Source organism: Ovis aries, chromosome 15, assembly GCF_016772045.2.
Source record: "Ovis aries strain OAR_USU_Benz2616 breed Rambouillet chromosome 15, ARS-UI_Ramb_v3.0, whole genome shotgun sequence".
NCBI classification, from domain to species: Eukaryota; Metazoa; Chordata; class Mammalia; order Artiodactyla; family Bovidae; genus Ovis; species Ovis aries.
The window spans coordinates 11,747,608-11,756,656 of NC_056068.1; positions in this window are offsets into that span (position 1 = coordinate 11,747,608).

The following is a 9,049-nucleotide window of genomic DNA, read 5'->3' on the forward strand; positions in this document are numbered from 1 at the left end:
ACAAAAAAAGCACCTAATCATAGGGCAAAGATAATCTTGCATTGAAAGATTGAATGCATGCCCATGACACCATACCTTCCAGCTGATTTTCTGAAATTTGACTTTAACTGCTTGTTTACATCTTTCCCCAGAACTAACAGGTAAAACCCACCTTTGAGTTAATATCCCAGTTAAAGTCAGTCACATCAGAAGTATAAAGGCCCTGACTGTTAATTTTCACATAGATACTTATCCTAATAGTACTCTGTACGATTCCCAGATGTCACCACATCAATGCCATTTTTGCCTGTAACAAACATTTCCTCCGTGTCACCATATTATTTCTCATCAAAAAAACTCTATATCTGTATATATTTTTACAAAGTTCCCTTCATAGTCTTGCTTTAATTGAAAAACTTCTGTCCCCTTAAAATACTATGTTCTCTATATCCCTCACAATCATAGACTATTTCCATCATTGCCTCTTCATGTGGGCTAAGTCACTTGAGTTCTTTCAGTCTTTGCGACCTATGGACTGTGGTATGTCAGGCTTCTCTGTTCGTGGGATCCTCCAGGCAAAAATATTGCAGGGGGTTGCCTTGCCCTCCCACGACTCAGGTATTGAATCCCAGTTTCCTGCATCTCCAGCATTGCAGGAGGATTCTTTACTCCAGAGCCACTGGGGAGCCTCTTCCTATCACCATGTATTTTGTGGCCTAGATTTGAAGATATTACTCTTCGTGTAATTATATTGCTTTTTTCCAAAATATTTTTCTTTACTCTTTCTAAACCCTAAGACACTTTAAGCACACACTGTCAAATTAAATACATTTGCATTTTCTAGGAGTTATCTTTTCTGCAAACAAATGTGTATGATTCTCAGAACTGCTGTAATAACTTGCTAGCCCATATTAGTAAATGTTACGTCATTTGCATGTGTCTATGCATTCTAAGTCGCTTCAGTACTGACCAACTCCTTGGGGTCCAGGGGACTGTGGCCCACCATATTTCTCTCTTCACAGAATCTTCCAAGCTAGAATACTGGAGTGGGTTTTCCATGCTCTCCTCCAGGGGACCTTCCCAACCCATGAATTGAACCTGTATCTCCTGAGATTCCTGACTTGCAGGTGCATCCTTTACTGCTGAGCCACTAGGGAAGCACTGTTAAATGACATATACATATATATGCATATATACATTTAAATACAAAATTCTGCAAGACACTAACTAATAATAACTGGAAAAGTATCATATCATACACTCCAAATACTAGCTCTAAAAATGACCTTGAAGATCATTTATTTTAAACATCTAGTGAATAATAATAATTCATACACTTGAACACATTTAAGACCAGTATATTTGCATATTTTAGAACATATATAAAAGTGCATTTTTCAAATACAATTTAAACAAAGTTAAATGTGTTTATTTACCTCACAATTTTAACGTTTAATGTCCCTTGAAAAATACCACAATGTAGATACTATAGGCAGTGAGTTTCAAAATTATTTGAGTAAGAAATTCTTAATTTTAAGAGAAAATTTCCATAGGACAGTGGAATATTTATCTAGTCTTATTCCTTCATTAAAAAAATGTGCATGGTGAAGACTAGAAGGTGAGGTTCTTTAAGGAACTCTTCAGTTCAGTTCAGTTCAGTCTCTCAGTCATGTCCGACTGTTTGCCACCCCATGAACCACAGTATGCCAGGCCTTCCTGTTCATCACCAACTCCCGGAGTTCACCCAAACTCATGTCCATTGAGTCGGTGATGCCATCAAGCCATCTCATCCTCTGTCATCCCCTTCTCCTCCTGCCCCCAATCCCTCCCAGCATCAGAGTCTTTTCCAATGAGACAACACTTCTCATGAGGTGGCCAAAGTATTGGAGTTTCAGCTTTAGCATCAGTCCTTCCAATGAACATCCAGGACTGGTCTCCTTTAGGATGGACTTGTTGGATCTCCTTGCAGTCCAAGGGACTCTCCAGAGTCTTCTCCAACACCACAGTTCAAAAGCATCAGTTCTTCGGCACTTAGTCGTCTTCACAGTTCAACTCTCACATCCATGCATGACCACCGGAAAAAAAATAGCTTTGACTAGACACATCTTGGTTGGCAAAGAAATGTCTCTGCTTTAGATATGCTGTCTAGGATGGTCATAACTTTCCTTCCAAGGAGTAAGTGTCTTTTAATTCCATGGCTGCAATCACCATCTGTAGTGATTTTGGAGCCCAAAACAATAAAGTCTGACACTGTTTCCACTGTTTCCCCATCTATTTCCCATGAAGTGATGGGACCAAATACCATGATCTTAGTTTTCTGAATGTTGAGCTTTAAGCCAAATTTTTACTCTCCTCTTTCACTTTCATCAAGAGGCTTTTGAGTTCTTCTTCACTTTCTGCCATAAGGGGGGTGTCATCTGCATATCTGAGGTTATTGATATTTCTCCTGATAATCTTGATTCCAGCTTGTGCTTCCTCCAGCCCAGAGTTTCTCATGATGTACTCTGCATTAAGGGAACACAATAGATAAGTATAAAATATACAGAATGAAATAAGTGAATGAACAGTGAAGTAAGCAACACAGAATATCTGAGAGCAGTGGTACACTACTGAATATTCTAAAACAAGTATAATTAGAATCTCAGAAGGACACGAAATAGAAGTAGAGATTGAAGAAAAAGTATCTGAGACTTTCAAAAATTAATCACTGACACAAAATCACAAGTCCACAAATTTGAGAGCACTAAGAAAGATAAAACAACAACAACAGCAACATCAGCAATATAACAAAGATAAACAACAAAAACAGAATGAAGTCAAACTGGTAAAAAAAATCAACATTATGTATTAACCTATATGGGGAAAGAATCTGAAAAAGAAAAAAAAATATGTATGTAAAAGTATTTGTTGGTCCATTGTGTCCAACTTTGCTACCCCATGGACTATAGTCCACAAGGCTCGTCCATCCATGGGATTATCCCGGCAAGAATACTGGTGTGGGTTGCCATTCCCTTTTCCAGGGGATCTTGCTGACCTAGGAATTGAACGCAAGTCTCCTGCATTGTGGGTTGATTCTTTACTGTCTGAGCTACCAGGGAAGCTTGTATATGTAAATATATGTATATGTATAACTTAGTCAGTTCATTGTACATCTGAAACTAATACAACAATATAAATCAACTATACTCCAATAAAATAGAAAACAAAAAAAAAAGATAAGCAGAATAGTTTTGAAGAAAGCTTGACAAAAAAAAAAAAGCATTATATTCACAGGATAAAAGATAAGATTATAAACAGCTTCTCGTCAGAAACCCTGAAGTCTAAAGACAATAGTGACATCTTTAAAGTGTTAAGAAAAACAGCAATGAAAATTGCAACAGCATCTCAGAATTTCATACTCAATAAAAATTCCATACTTTCATAAACAGAGAAGCCAAAACTTCTTATACAATTAACAACTGAGAGAATCGTTACTAGCATACCTGATTAGGCATATGATTAGGAATTTAATAAACTGGTTACTCAGATAACAAGGTACTGATAAGTCAATTAGTGAAGCAATCTATGTTTTAGCAATAATGTGGCTATCATTTCAGGGCTCAAGAGACAACACAGCAGATCATGGCTCTGAATAAAGAATAAAGAAGCTCTGTTGTCCAGCAGGAACCAAAAGAATGTAGCATTTTAGAGAAGCCATAGTCACACATACCGATGCTTCCTGAAATAGCATCTCCCTCTGGGAATTTAATTGGCTAACTCAAACTGGCAGAGAGTCAAGTCCCTCTGGGAATTCAATAAGCAAGATAGGGTAAATTAACTTAGAAAATACAGACTGCAACGTTCAACTCTCAAAGATGCAAAATAAAGAGTGAAAATTGCATCTGAGAGGAAAGAGGAAAATGACTTATTCCATTCGCATTTAAAATGTTTTTCTGCATCCATTTCAGCACAGTACTCTAACTCCTAAACAAACAACATGTCTCTGCCTAATATTGCATGACTATATTTCATAAAACACAACTACTCTTTCTCTCTCTACAGTCTCATCAGCTACTAGATTAATTTCAATAATTTGGACTCTCCAGGTATTATGAAAGCTTCTTTATCAAATCCACATGTACTTCTTGCAGTCTTGTGACACACAAACTAAATTGAAAATTTGAACATCACTCATACTCTTTAAGCATAATAACAGGACAGAAGAAAGGAGGCAGACATAATTAGACAATATATACAGGTTAATGTATTATACAGGCATATATGATCTCTTTCTCTGTCCTTGTGTCTCTCAGGCACACACACACATACACACACACACACACACACACACATCTGCTAAATTCCTTACCGCCTCATTTCTATTATTTCCTTTAAAACTGTAACACTTCCTTTTTATTTTTTTAGTGTAAACTTTATTTGTTTGTTTATTTTTGGCTGTGCCAGTCTTTGCAATGGGCGTGGGCCATTCTCTAGTTGCGGTGTGTGGTCGTCTCATTGTGACAGCTTCTCTTGTTGCAAACATGGGTTCTAGGGCTCACAGGATTCAGTAGTTTTGGTTCCTGTGCTCTAAGGCACAGGCTTATTAGTGTGGCATGCAGGCTTAGTTTCTCCCAGACATGTGGGATCTTCCGGAGGGATCGAATCCATGTCTCCTGCATTGGCAGGTGAATTCTGCACCACTTAGCCACCAGGGAAGCCCTGTCATTTCCTTTTTCTACCACTTATGCCTCCTTGGTGGAGAAGACAATGGCAACCCACTCCAGTATTCTTGCTTAGAGTGTTCCATGGACAGAGGAGTCTGGTGGGCTGCTGTCCATAGGGTTGCACAGAGTCGGACATGACTGAAGTGACGTAGCATGCATGCATGCCTCCTTGGCCCTCAGACAGCACCTCAGTTGATCATCATTTTCTTTAAAACTCATTTTAAGTTCAATTCAATTCTGAGAGGTCTGCAATATTTAGTTTTCCTGACTTTATCAAGTTGTACTTCTTACTTAATGTTTGATTTTAGACATGGCAGTAATCAGGATAATCCCAGTGACTCTTCTAGGTTCCGCAAATAGGTCCACAATTACATTATGGTAACAAAAACCTCAGTTATCCCTGAAAAATTTAAATTAGTAATCCCAGACAGTACAGACCTTATTTTTGACTTATTGAGCACCAGTGAAATAGCATAAGCACCTAAGAAATCTAGGCTAATGGGAAGAATTTATGGAATCACTCAAAAGCAGTAAATGTTTCTATCTATGTGTAGGAGACTTTGTTAAAAATGCTGTTGACAGTTTACATAGTGATTCTCACTTTTAGAATATTAACCTTGATATTTCCTAACTTTGAATTCCTTATTGTTAACCCTTTAGTGTTTATCTAGCACAACCTTTATTTTGAAGTCAGTTAAAACAGACAAAAATTTTGTAAACCAGGAACTATATGTCTTTCAGTAAAAGATAATAAACTATGCACTATAGATTTAGGTGATCTCTGTTAGCTGTGAGAAACTTGGCTTATAAACTTCAACTGGTCTCTCTTATTGACAGCTATTCCTGGTTAGGTTAGCTTTAACTGTTTGCATTAACTGCAGCTCTTTTAATTATGTCTGCTTGAAAGTCACAGGGAAGAATATACTGCCATCCATCAGAAACAAGATACAATAATAGCTAAACAAATGCCATGATTTTTTTTAGAAACCACCCAAACTGTCAAAGTATGATAATCTTTTCTTCCTAAAATGTAATGTTAGTTTACAAAGAATAAAATTCAATATGATAGCATTTAGTGACTTATTAAAATGTCACATTTTAGTTAAAAAAAAAAAAACAGAATTAGAGAAAGCAAGATTATTGAGATTGATATGCTTCCCATAATAGCTGGGGAACATGGATTTTCCATTAGGTGAATTAGATTTTAAATGCCTTAGAAGGAGAGAATTACAACCAGTAAATATAAAATCAAAGAAAATACCTGTGATATAAATAATTTTCTAGTTTTTTGTAAACATACATTTTTCATGAGATTTCCTTGAAAAAGAATAACCTATAGTCTATGTCCTAATTGAAATATGATTCAGTTACTACAGACCGACCTTAAAGTTGCTTTATTATCCTTCTTGACTATTCCTGCATGTCTAGGGAATGCAAATGAGAAACAGTGGCCTTTAATTAGGAGATAAAAGTGTGCATTTCCTAAAACAAAAGCATGTGGCAGGATTATTGACTCCATTTTGCCACCGGCTCAGCACATTGGCTGATGGTATTGATTGCTGAAATACTAACAATAATGGGACCATAAAAAATGCAATTGTCTGTTGCTATCATGCCAGTATCAAGCAGTACTAAAACAGACTAGTTGCCTTCCGTCATTTGAAAATTACAACAATCAAATATATTTCATCAGTGATTTATAGTATAGCAGGACTTCATCTCTGAGGCTTTTTCTACTTTGTTCTTAAATTTAAAGCATATTTAATATTAGAATGGTGGCAATTCACGTGAAACATAAGCTTCAAGTACAAACTACTCAGATTTTTGCTACTATCAGAAAGAATGAAAATATTAATTTGAAATATCATTGCTCAATTTCATAATGATCTATAATTCTCTGCTGCTAATTATAGATTCCAGAAAGGGAGCAAGCTATAAAATGCAAACTTCTTCCCCCTGCTCTCAGATATTTGTGAATTTCATTTTACTTCATAAATTTTATAAAGTAGAAGAGAATGGAGATATACAAACAAACAGATCTTGCAAAACTAACAACATTATACTGAAATTCGAAAAAAGAAAAAGAGTTCTAGACTAAGTAAGAAGGGTGAAAAAAGAAAGTGGAAAAAGCTGTCTTAAAACTCAGCATTCAAAACACTAAGATTGTGGCATCCAGTCCCATTGCTTCATGGCAAATAGATCGGGAAAATGTGGAAACAGTGATGGATTTTATTTTCTTGGGTTCCAAAATTACTGTGGACAGTGACCGCAGCCATGAAATTAAAAGATGTTTGCTCCTTGGAAGAAAAGCTATGACAAGACTAGGCAGCATATTAAAAAGCGGAGACATCACTTTGCCAACTAAGGTACATTCAATCAAAGCTATGGTTTTACTGGCAGTCATGTATGGATGTGAGAGTTGTATCATAAAGAAAGCTGAGCACGGAAGAATTGATACTTTTGAGTTATCATGTTGGAGAAGACATTTGCGAGTCTCTTGAAATGCAAGGAGATCAAACCAGTCAATCCTAAAGGAAATCAACCATGAGTATTCATTGGAAGGATTGATGCTGAAGCTGAAACTCCAATACTTTGGCCATCTGATTCGAAGAACTGATTCATTGGAAAAGACTGTGATGCTTGGAAACATTGAAGGCAGAAGGAGAAGGAGGTGACAGAGGATGAGATGGTTGGATGGCATAATTCACTCAATGCACATAACTTTGAGCAAACTCCAGGAGATAGTAATGGACAAGGAAGCCTGGCATGCTGCAGTCCATGATATCACAAAGTCAAACATAACTTAGCAACTGAATGATAATAAAGAACCTAGAACTTTTCCTATACCTATACAGGTCTTATGTGAAGCCTTATTCATATACCACATTTTTTGTATTGTAAAAGAAGTTCCTTTAAAAGACTTCTGGGGGATTGTGTAATATTTAGTCACTCAGTTGTGCCTGACCCTTTGTGACTCCATGGATTGTAACCTACCAGCCTCCTCTGTCCATGGCAATTCTCCAGGCAAGAATAGTGTAGTGGGTTGCCATGCTCTCCCTCAGGGGATCTCCCCACCCGGGGAGTCAAACCCAGGTGTCTCTCACTGAAGGTGGATTATTTACTGTCTCAGCCACCAAAGAAGCCAAAGAATATTTTGGTAGCCTATTCCTTCTCCAGGGGATTTCTGGACACAGGAGTCAAACAAGATCTCCTGCACTGCAGGTGGATTTTTTACTAGCTGAGCTACCAGGGAAGCCCTTTCATATTTTAGTCATTAGTAAAATAAAATAGCCATTGTATTTATTTATTTTTATTTTTAAATGTAGGATAATTCCTTTACAATGTTGTGCTGGCTTCTACTGTACAACAATGTGAATCAGCTGTAAGTGTACAAATATCTCCTCCCTCCTGAGCTTCCTTCCCACCCTACCTCCAATCTCACCCCATCTAGCTCATCACAGAGGCCCTTTTTATATAAATACATTTAGTTGAGATTCCTCTGTGTCACTCACCAGCTTTTAATTTATTAAACTTGGGAAAGTTACATTTTCTTGGCTTCAGTTTACTAAATCTGTAATAAGGAGATTTAATTATTTGTATATTATGTTAATAAGGAATAAAATTGTTTTGGATCTTCTAGGCATTAAATAAATATGTTTTCCTTGTATGCTTCCTCTTCCCCTTTAGAGTTCCTTCTAGCTTTTCCTATGATACTATCCTATGATTCTAAAAAAAAAAAGTATATTAAATAAAGTTAAAGTTACTTTGATTATTTACTTCAACAATATTTGCATGGGTATAATCATGTTTGAACTGAACTGAATCATCTTATTAGCTTATTTGAGATATTCAAGACAAATAGTGTGCAAATTATGCCATGAAAGTGATGCTAACATTAAAAAAATTGTGATTAAGGGTTTCTAAAATTAGTTTTATTTGAAATAAATGTATATTAGTTCAGTTCAATTCAGTCACTCAGTCGTGTTCAACTCTTTGCGACCCCATTAACCGCAACACGCCAGGCCAGCCTATCCATCACCAGCTACTGGAGTTCACATAAACCCATGTCCACTGAGTCAGTGATGCCATCCAACCATCTCATCCTCTGTCATCCCCTTCTTCTCCTGCCCTCAATCTTTCCCAGCATCAGGGTATTTTCCATTGAGTCAGCCCGTCCCATCAAGTGGCCAAAGTATTGGAGTTTCAGCTTCAACATCAGTCCTTCCAATGAACACCCAGGACTGATCTTTAAGATGGACTGGTTGGATCTCCTTGCAGTCTAAGGGACTCTCAAGAGTCTTCTCCAATACCACAGTTCAAAAGTATCCTTTTTCTGTGCTCATCTTTCTTCATAGTCCAACTCTGAC